Below are 12,157 nucleotides of genomic sequence, written 5' to 3' on the forward strand. Positions count from 1 at the left end.
TCTCTTCCAGGGGGGGTAGTGGGCACTAGAATAATGTAAATATGCATTCGTGCCCACTTCTTTGACATAATTAGTGGTGTGAATTGTGTCATTTTTAATTTCAAGTGACACATCCAAAAAATTAATACATTGTGAGTGATATTGGTGGGTGAAGGATAAACCATAAGTGTTAGTGTTAAGAAAATCAACAAATAACTGTGCTGAATTTAGATCCCCATTCCAAATAATAAAAAGATCGTCAATGTACCTGCCATACAGGACCAGGTTCGCCTCCCAGCCTCCCCTCCAGATAAGTTGTTCCTCCAATTCACCCACGTAGAGGTTGGCATAGCTGGGGGCGAACCTGGTCCCCATGGCGGTACCCTTGACTTGTAAATAGTGTGATTGAAGAAACAAAAAATAATTGTGATGGAGAATATATGAGATAGAGTCAATAATAAATTTCTTGTGTATCTCACTCAGATCTCCATCTTGGGTAAGTCGATTAGAGATTGTAAGTAGACCTTTATCGTGTGGAATATTTGAGTAAAGGCTTTGGACATCCAAAGTTAGAAATGCATATGTATCGAGCCATTTCACGTCCTTAATAAGTGATAAAAAATGAGTGGTATCCTTAATGTGAGATCTGAGTGTAGATACTCGAGGTTGTAGATATGAGTCTACATAGTAGGATAGATTAGATGTGAGAGAGTGAATACCTGAAATAATAGGACGCCCCGGGGGTGAAGTGAGGGATTTGTGTATTTTGGGTAAATGATAATATACTGGGGTGACAGGGTGTGCAGAATAAAGAAAGTTGTATTCATCTTTGGATAAGATTTCATCATTTAGAGCCCCCCCTAGAAGAGTAGCAAGCTCCAAAAGGAATTCTTGGGTAGGGTCACTACTTAATTTGGTGTAGAACTCAGGGTTTTCTAGCTGTCTTGTGGCCTCTGATATATAGTCGATCTTATTCTGTATAACAAGCCCCCCCCCCTTGTCGGCCTCCTTAATGATGCCGTAGAATTAAATACTATAATATAATTTAACTCCTAATCTCCCTTTTATCATATGGAATATATAGGGTTTTCTCTAGAAATAATTATTCTGCAAATAAACTAGGGTCTCGCCTCCCTGGGAATCTGTTCACTCTATCATAACTTCTGAATTAATAATAATTAACAAAATAATTATAAAACATATATATTTAATAGAGGGGACATATATACAGTCCCTATATCTTCTTATTTACTATAGGATTTTGATAAAAACAATATATGCAATAGTAATTAGCTAAATTATAGTTTACTAATCTATGTAAGAACTCAATCTCTCCTTCTTCCATTTGATGTGATAATCCACTATCTAAAATATCTGTTACTAAAATTTATTACTTTGTTCATAGCCCTAATATTGGCCGTGAGGGGCCAAATTTCTAAACATATTTGATAGATATAGGCCCTTGCTCAATAGGGACTAATAAACATACCAAACGTGGTTGTTATCCCCTTCTCTGGTTCCTTGGTTGGCGGAAGTACTATGCCCCCAATGTATTGGAGGGCGGAAGTAACGCTCACAGGGACCCACGGATCGGGATATAATTACGCTTACTATCATACATAAATTAAGGCCTTAAACATGATTAGCCAGTCAATATGTGCCCGGGTTAATATAAAGTGACTATCAGGTCGCCTAACAACCGTTTCTACACTCTGTCGTATGCTGTGTATTCAATACTAACATATCCCGATCACGTGACATTAGTCACGTGACCGGAAGTAAACAGAACATCGTAACCACAGTCCCGTCTCGCAATTGTTTCCCCACCTTAATGCCAGTTGCTTAGCAACCGCCTCTATACTCCGCCGTATGTTGCGGACATAGTAGAAGAAAAACTCCGATCACGTGACGAGTCACGTGAACGGAATAGAATATTACTATACAACTCCGGTTCTCGTCTCTATCTCTTCCCCAACCTATAAGGGAAGCTAATAACCTTGTCCCCCAGGCAACAGGATTCACAACAAACATAGCCATTGGCTAAAGTCCGCTTGTACACTTCCTGTTTGCCCTTATTCATCTATTCACATATTAAGAAAAACCTTTTGAAACCACTCGTTTTTACAAATAATTTACACATTTGTTATTTAACACATGTCACTTGAAGTAGGTCTGTCCCAGCTCTCAAGATTATTATGATTTTATGTATCTAGCCTTAAATGTGGTCATGTAATTGCACTCATGTGTTCTAAGGGGCTAATTAGCCACCATATTAGAGGTGGTATATAAACCCCTTATGCTTTAGACTGCACATACCTTTGAGAAAGCTGCCAGTTGGTTGCAGCGAAACGCGTCAGGTGCTACCAGGGACCCCTGCCAGGAGTGACTCTAAGGAGGACCGAACCATTCCCCGAAGCTTCGTCCAGACGTCTTGCTTTATTCTCGGACTGCAAATGGCAATCGTCGCTTAAAGGACAGCATACACCGTAATGCATGAGGAGCTCTCCACTACAGACTCTGGAGCACATTACCCTCTAACGGTAACAAGTCCATCCATTGGACATTGCCTAAAATTCTGAGACTATTATATAAGCTGGACTGTGCTAATATAGGGGAAACATATCAGGAACGGTCACTGCATATATCTCCACTGAGTCCTAATATAACACCTGGCGAATTGGGTAGTCCTTCTACATGTTAATTTTATATTTTAATAACTGTATTATTTAATACTTGTTATATGTGCATATTTTATCTAATACCTTACGTATAACTATTGTGCTATTTTAGGAATAAATCTGTTTTATTGAAATATACATTAGTGTTGTGATCATCAAAACCTAGCGCAGTCACAAAAAAACCCCTCTTTTTTTTTTGTGCTCCTCACAGAATTGCAAGTGAAATAATTAGCTCCACCTGTGAACCTTTTAAAATGTGTCAGTGAGTAATTAATACACCTGTGCACCTGCTGGGTTATCTGCAAAACATGCACTGTGTGGGGTCCTGAAGACCGAGTTTGAGAACCCCTGTTCTAATCAATGGTATTATTGGTCCAAATCACTGGAAGAAAATGACAAAATCACTGGAATTATTTGTTCTAATCAATGGTATTATTGGTCCAAATCACTGGAAGAAAATGGAATGGATAGGATACAGCAATGGCCTACTGTACAACTATATACTGTTAGTCACCAAAATGCTGCACTGTAATACTAGAAGCTATAGAAAAGTATATATATTATTGTATATATCAGTACAGAGCAGTGTAACTGTGACACATGTGTCCTGACAAGCAGTATAGAAGCTATAGAAAAGTATATATATTATTGTATATATCAGTACAGAGCAGTGTAACTATGACACATGTGTCCTGACAAGCAGTATAGAAGCTACAGAAAAGTATATATATTATTGTATATATCAGTACAGAGCGGTGTAACTGTGACACATGTGTCCTGACAAGCAGTATAGAAGCTATAGAAAAGTATATATATTATTGTATATATCAGTACAGAGCGGTGTAACTGTGACCCATGTGTCCTGACAAGCAGTATAGAAGCTATAGAAAAGTATATATATTATTGTATATATCAGTACAGAGCAGTGTAACTGTGACACATGTGTCCTGACAAGCAGTATAGAAGCTATAGAAAAGTATATATATTATTGTATATATCAGTACAGAGCAGTGTAACTATGACACATGTGTCCTGACAAGCAGTATAGAAGCTACAGAAAAGTATATATATTATTGTATATATCAGTACAGAGCGGTGTAACTGTGACCCATGTGTCCTGACAAGCAGTATAGAAGCTATAGAAAAGTATATATATTATTGTATATATATCAGTACAGAGCAGTGTAACTGTGACCCATGTGTCCTGACAAGCAGTATAGAAGCTATAGAAAAGTATATATAATATTACTGTATATGAATACAGAGCGGTGTAACTGTGACACATGTGTCCTGACAAGCAGTATAGAAGCTATAGAAAAGTGTATATATATATATATATTACTGTATATATCAGTACAGAGCAGTGTAACTGTGACACATGTGTCCTGACAAGCAGTATAGAAGCTATAGAAAAGTATATATAATATTACTGTATATCAGTACAGAGCGGTGTAACTGTGACACATGTGTCCTGACAAGCAGTATAGAAGCTATAGAAAAGTATATATATTATTGTATATATCAGTACAGAGCGGTGTAACTGTGACACATGTGTCCTGACAAGCAGTATTGAAGCTATAGAAAAGTATATATATATATATATATATATATATTACTGTATATATCAGTACAGAGCAGTGTAACTGTGACACTTGTGTCCTGACAAGCAGTATAGAAGCTATAGAAAAGTATATATAATATTACTGTATATCAGTACAGAGCGGTGTAACTGTGACACATGTGTCCTGACAAGCAGTATAGAAGCTATAGAAAAGTATATATATTATTGTATATCAGTACAGAGCGGTGTAACTGTGACCATGTGTCCTGACAAGCAGTACAGAAGCTATAGAAAAGTATATATATTATATACTGGTGGTCCCCAGTCCCCACAATGCAGCACACTGATCAGATATTTGCAGCACACTGAGCACAGATATGGAGCGTTTTCAGGCAGAGAACGTAGATATTTTCAGCACACTGAGTACAGATTATTTGCAGCACACTGAGCACAGATATTTTCAGAACACTGAGCACAGATTACGGAGCTTTTCAGGGAGAGAATGCAGCCACGTCCTCTCCGTTCAATCTCCAAATCACGAGTGAAAATGGTGGCGACGCGCGGCTCCTTATATAGAATACGAATCTCGCGAGAATCCGACAGCGGGATGATGACGTTCGGGCGCGTTCTGGTTAACCGAGCAAGGCAGGAGGATCCGAGGCTGCCTCGGAACCGTGTAAAATGGGTGAAGTTCGGGGGGGTTCGGATCCCGAGGAACCGAACCCGCTCATCTCTACTATTCACATGCAGCACAGTGATCGGCAGATAGGGCTTCCAATAGGAAGCCTTTCTGCCAGCAGTAATGTGCTTCTAGGACTGCAGCATATGCAGTCCATAGAAGCCACTGAGGAGAATGGGGTACAAGCACACATGCGCATGTTCTCCATGGCAGCCGCAATGTGCTACAATGGGCTACAGCTGATGCAGCCCATAGAAGTCAGTGCACATGCGCGAACTGTCTTTTTTAAAAATCCCGCCAGTGACTTTGGATGGCGTGCATATGCAGGCTGCGGGAGAGTAGCGGAAGGTGCCGGCACCGTCAGCCCACCTGAAGACTGAAGGTCACTAATGCTGTCGGTAGTATATGGCACTCACTAATGCTGTCGGTAGTAGAGATGTGCACCGGAAATTTTTCGGGTTTTGTGTTTTGGTTTTGGATTCGGTTCCGCGGGCGTGTTTTGGATTCGGATGCGTTTTGGCAAAACCTCCCTGAAAATTTTTTGTCGGATTTGGATGTGTTTTGGATTCAAGTGTTTTTTTTTCAAAACCCCCTCAAAAACAGCTTAAATCATAGAATTTGGGGGTAAGTTTGATCCTATAGTATTATTAACCTCAATAACCATAATTTCCACTCATTTCCAGTCTATTCTGTACACCTCACACCTCACAATACTATTTTTAGTCCTAAAATTTGCACTGAGGTCGCTGGATGACTAAACTAAGCGACCCAAGAGGGCGGCACAAACACCTGGCCCATCTAGGAGTGGCACTGCAGTGTCAGACAGGATGGCACTTCAAAAAATTGGCCCCAAACAGCACATGATGCAAAGAAAAGAGAAAAAGAGGTGCACTGTGGTCGCTGGACGGCTAAGCTAAGCGACACAAACACCTCAATATCACAGGAATTATTTGTTCTAATCAATGGTATTATTAGTCCAAATCACTGGAAGAAAATGACAAAATCACTGGAATTATTCGTCCTAATCAATGGTATTATTGGTCCAAATCACTGGAAGAAAATGACAAAATCATTGGAATTATTTGTTCTAATCAATGGTATTATTGGTCCAAATCACTGGAAGAAAATGACAAAATCACTGGAATTATTTGTTCTAATCAATGGTATTATTGGTCCAAATCACTGGAAGAAAATGACAAAATCACAGGAATTATTTGTTCTAATCAATGGTATTATTGGTCCAAATCACTGGAAGAAAATGACAAAATCACAGGAATTATTCGTTCTAATCAATGGTATTATTGGTCCAAATCACTGGAAGAAAATGACAAAATCACTGGAATTATTTGTTCTAATCAATGGTATTATTGGTCCAAATCACTGAAAGAAAATGACAAAATCACTGGAATTATTTGGCAAGATCACTGTAATTAATAATTATAAATCACTGATATTAATTGGTAAAATCTCGCTATCACCTGCCTAGTGAAGTGGAATCTAGATGGGATTTTGTACCGGGGACACAATAACTTCATCAATTGTCTAAATTCCACTGCACTAATGGCGGAAAACGGGCACACGTCTAACAGCGCACTGATTATACAGAGAACTGATTATACTGATCACTGATGATACTACGGAGAACTGACACTGAGCAGCGAGAACAGCACTGGACTATTTTACTGTAGTATACTTGTCACCACAATGCAGCACTGACACTGAGCACAGATATTAAGCACTGATCAGGATACTAGAAGTGACACAGAGCTGCAAGATACAGCAATGGCCTACTGTACTGTACTACTATAATTATATACTGGTGGTCCCCACAATGCAGCACACTGAGCACAGATATTACCAGGTGTATCTCACACATCGATCAGTACAGATTACAGGATGTATAATCACCAGGTGTATAACACACGTCGCACAGTACAGTATACAGTATGCAGCTCTGGAGGGATCAGTATTTGGCAGGAAGGCGAGGCCTGGTCCTGGCAGCAGAGTGACAGGCAGCCGTATAGTAGCAGCCAGCTCAAAAGCTGGCAGTGTGTGGAGAGGGAGGGGGTGAGGGAAGGGAACAAGCGTTGGAGTGTCTGAGCGGAGGGCTTGGAAGTTCAGGGGGAGTGAAGCAGGAGCTGCTCTTCCATAGCAGCGCACAGTGGTGGTGACGGAGTCTGACAAAGGAGGGAGGAGGAGGATTGGGGCAAATGGCCGCAGGGGAGCACTGTGCCGCAGCCATCACCTGCAGGGGGAGTGGAGGAAAACACATCCTATCTGCCCCAGATAAGTGACTTCTGATCAGAGCAATTGAGGGTCAGAGTTTTTCTAAAAGGTGGAAAGGAAGGGGTTCTTTTTCATGTAGACTGGAAGGACTACAACAAACTTGGAGTGACTACACTTTTCACCTTAGCCATGCTGCCCTTTAATACACAGATGAATGAAGACTCCATTTGAAATGCGGCAGTTCAGCGATCAAGAGCTGATGCAGCACATGCAGGTGTTTCTGCAAATATGATGAAGAAAAGAACATCTCATAAGAAACATCAAAACAATATGGGACCAAGTAAACCAATCTCCCAGCCAAGGCGAAATATTGTAGGCTGGAGAATACAGCATGGGTGGAAAGAGGGCAGTGGGCCAATAACCCAGTATAAAGGAACAGTTCTGGGTCAAGTACCAGTGAATCCCTCCCTCTATCTTATAAAGTATGATGGATTTGATTGTGTCTATGGACTTGAGCTTCACAAGGATGAAAGGGTGTCTGCTCTTGAAGTTCTACCAGACAGAGAGAAGGAGGTCTTCGGATCATGCCAGACTCAAATAATTCCCCTCCAGCTGAAAGAGAACCAGGGGAGGTTGTGGACAGCCTGGTGGGCAAGCAAGTGGAATACTGTATGCCAAAGAAGATGGCTCAAAAAGGACTGGCGTGGTTATTCATCAAGTTGAAGCTAAACCATCTGTGTACTTCATTAAGTTTGATGACGATTTCCATATTTATGTCTACGATTTGGTGAAGACATCCTAAATGGGATTCTGTACTTTTTTTTTTTTGGCAAACGTAATCTAATGTAAACATTTGTAGAAAGTCGCTGCTTTCTGATTGCAGAAATGCTCAGATATTCCTGCAAATCCACAATCCCTTCCCAGAGGAAAAAGAAATTGAGAAACCGTTGTTTGAGAATGTTTGTTCTCTTTCCCTTACAAAGGAACAAACCACTTTCCAAGAAGACTGACATTTTTGGGATTATGGAGACATAATGTTTTTTAATATAAATCCTAAAGCAGGTGGTGTATTAGAGCAAAAGAGTGCAAGAGAGCAGCCATGCAGTTTCTGAAATATTATGACAAAATGTTACTGTATTTCATAAGCACTCATTCCTAACTCTGCTAAGTACTGTTTGGTATACTGTATCTGGCTTCCATGAGGTAGTTGTCCATTATTTCAGCTTCCATTGACCTTTTTGAAAGCGGTACAAGTTATCGATTCTTTCCCCCCCACCCTATTTTTAATTTTCTCCTGCATAGCCCAGTAAAATGTTGCAATGTTAAGTATTGACTTGTACCTTCTGGAGGTCCACTTCTTCACCAAACCCAGCTAAATCTCATCCTAACCCTCTGTTCCACGTTCTCTATGTACCCCATCTGTGTCACCCATGTCTGTCTACCCCTCCCCTTTAGATTGTAAGCTCTCACGAGCAGGGCCCTCTTCCCTCATGTGCTTATCCTTTGTCTTACTTTAATAATCTTCAACTGTACCACATCCAGCAGTCTGCTGCCACCTGATACTTATTCCAGTGTCATCTGCTGATGTAACTATGTTTATATACCCTGTACTTGTCCTATACTGTCATCAACTGTAACTTGCTGTTTTCCTGTTTGATTATTTATGTACTATGTAATTGGGCGCTGCGGAACCCTTGTGGCGCCATATAAATAAAGGATAATAATAATAATAATAATAATATAGGGTGTATAATTCCCAGGTGTATCTCACACATCGTTCAGTACAGTATATAGGGTGTATAATCCCCAGGTGTATCTTACACATCACACAGTACAGTGTATAGGGTGTATAATCCCCAGGTGTATCTCACACATCACACAGTACAGTATATAGGGTGTATAATCCCCAGGTATATCTCACACATCGCTCAGTACAGTATATAGGGTGTATAATCCCCAGGTGTATCTCACACATCACACAGTACAGTATATAGGGTGTATAATCCCCAGGTGTATCTCACACATCGCTCAGTACAGTATATAGGGTGTATAATCCCCAGGTGTATCTCACACATCACACAGTACAGTATATAGGGTGTACAATCCCCAGGTGTATCTCACACATCACACAGTACAGTATATAGGGTGTATAATCCCCAGGTGTATCTCACACATTGCTCAGTACAGATTACAGGATGTATAATCACCAGGTGTATAACACACATCGCACAGTACAGTATATAGGGTGTATAAGCCCCAGGTGTATCTCACACATCACACAGTACAGTATATAGGGTATATAATCCCCAGGTGTTTCTCACACATCACACAGTACAGTATATAGGGTGTATAATCCCAAGGTGTATCTCGCACATTGCCCGGTAAAGTATACAGGGTGTATAATCACCAGGTGTATGATAAATGTTGCACAGTACAGTATACAGGGTGTATAATCCCCAGGTGTATCTCACACATCGCTCAGTACAGATTACAGGATGTATAAAATAACCAGGTGTATAACACACTTCGCACAGTACAGTATACATACTGGTCACAACAATGCAGCAGATATTGAGCACTGATCAGGATACTAGAAGTGACACAGAGCTGCAAGATACAGCAATGGCCTGCTGTACTGTACTATATGTATACTGCTGGTCACCAAAATGCTGCACTGTCCTACTATATACTGCTCACAATAATGCAGCACAGATATGGATAGTATACTTGACACAGAGCTGCAAGATACAGCAATGGCCTACTGTAATGTACTATATGTATACTGCTGGTCACCAAAATGCTGCACTGTCCTACTATATACTGCTCACAATAATGCAGCACAGATATGGATAGTATACTTGACACAGAGCTGCAAGATACAGCAATGGTCTACTGTACTGTACTATATGTATTCTGCTGGTCACCAAAATGCTGCACTGTCCTACTATATACTGCTCACAATAATGCAGCACAGATATGGATAGTATACTTGACACAGAGCTGCAAGATACAGCAATGGCCTACTGTACTGTACTATATGTATACTGCTGGTCACCAAAATGCTGCACTGTCCTACTATATACTGCTCACAATAATGCAGCACAGAGATAGTATACTTGACACAGAGCTGCAAGATACAGCAATGGCCTACTGTACTGTACTACTATAATTATATACTGGTGGTCCCCAGTCCCCACAATGCAGCACACTGAGCACAGATATTTGCAGCACACTGAGCACAGATTACGGAGCTTTTCTGGGAGAGAATGCAGCCATGTCCTCTCCGTTCAATCTCCAATGCACGAGTGAAAATGGCGGCGACGCGCGGCTCCTTATATAGAATACGAATCTCGCGAGAATCCGACAGCGGGATGATGACGTTCGGGCACGGAGAACCGAACCCGCTCATCTCTAGTCGTTAGAATATGGGGGTCACTAACGCTGTCTGTATTATATGGGTGTCATAATGCTGTCTGTAGTCACTAACGCTGTCTGTAGTATATGGGGGTTACTAACACTGTCTGTGGTCACTAAAGCTGTCTGTAGTATATGGTGGTCACTAATGCTGTCTGTAGTACATGGTGGTCTTTAACGCAGTCTATAGTACATTGTGATAATTCATACTGTCTATTATATGGTGGTCATGTACTGTAGGTAAAGGGTAACTGCTAACTACTGGGATAGGAGGGCACGCCATGACGAGTTGGGGTGGGTGTGGGGGGTAAAGCATATTGCTGCACCTGGGTCCACCATTCACTAGTTCTGTCACTGCTTACATCACACACTTGAGACACACTGCTGTGGCTGGAGGCTGCTCCGGGAGACTTGCCCACTTTCCAGACGGCCGGGAGTGCCACATGATTGTCATATCCCCTCTTTAGTTTTTCAAAACTGGATAATACTGACATGTCATTATTGGGCAATTAAAAATAATTAAAAACTTCCAAGTGCCTAATTAGTCATTATGGAGGGTGCCCCAAGTGTCCTGAACCAAATTCTGACATTTTTACCTTAAAATAGGGATTTTACCCAACTTTTCGCCTGCTCAGAGTAGGTGAAGTGAAATTTTCTGTAAAATTATTGGGTGAAAACTTTTCACTGCTAATTGGATAGGGGTTTTTCACAATTTGCGGTAAAAGTCTGGTTTTTCGCATGAAACAGGTTATCGCGGCTAATAGGATACCCCCTATGACACCACTAGATGGCTGTTTGTTACAGAATACTTTATTTTCAGTCGAATGATAATACAACCTTTGATCACAGTGTTTCTGCAGGAGATTACTGATATCCAGCAATGCAGAAGAATAATGTCTACAAATAAACATGCATCATGTTATATTCATGACTCAAACAAAACAAATGGAACAAAACAGACAAAATAATAAATATTGCCCTGGAACTGGAGGATAGTGTAATCGTGGAGCAGTTCTTAAGCCCCATACACACTAGGCAATATTTTGAACAATATATCGATCAGAAAGGGCTTTCTGAGCGATATTGTTCACAATATCGCCTAGTGTGTACACTCATTATCGTTAACGATGCGCGCTAGCGCATGTACATGCTCAGACGAGGGAGGTCCTCGTTAATGACAGCAATGCTGCAAATGCAGCATGGGTGTCGTTCCCCCCACCGTTGCTCACTTCCCCGCTGTCATCGGCAAGTGTGTATGCCGAGTCCCCGCCGACGCCGATATTGGGGGCTCGGCTAGTGTGTACTGGCCTTTATTGCTCCGGGAGACTTGCCCTCTTTACCATGAGGCCGTGAGTGACAGCCGATTGTCCTATCCCCTTTTTATAATACCTATAGCATAAATGACAATGGCTGTTTTCCTGTATATTGTATGACCAGCTATGATAACTGTTTCTTGGGATATGCCAGCTGCAGCAACATCAAGTTCACGAACTGGTTTGAATGGCTTTATGTGATACAGTACCTGTGTATTTTGGTAATTATATGTTAGCTGTATATTTTAGTCTTTGAATATATGTATCAGTTGCATGTTTAATGAAATACGAATATAGGGGGTAATTC

The sequence above is a fragment of the Pseudophryne corroboree genome, chromosome 1 (assembly GCF_028390025.1).
Source record: "Pseudophryne corroboree isolate aPseCor3 chromosome 1, aPseCor3.hap2, whole genome shotgun sequence".
Taxonomy (NCBI): Eukaryota; Metazoa; Chordata; class Amphibia; order Anura; family Myobatrachidae; genus Pseudophryne; species Pseudophryne corroboree.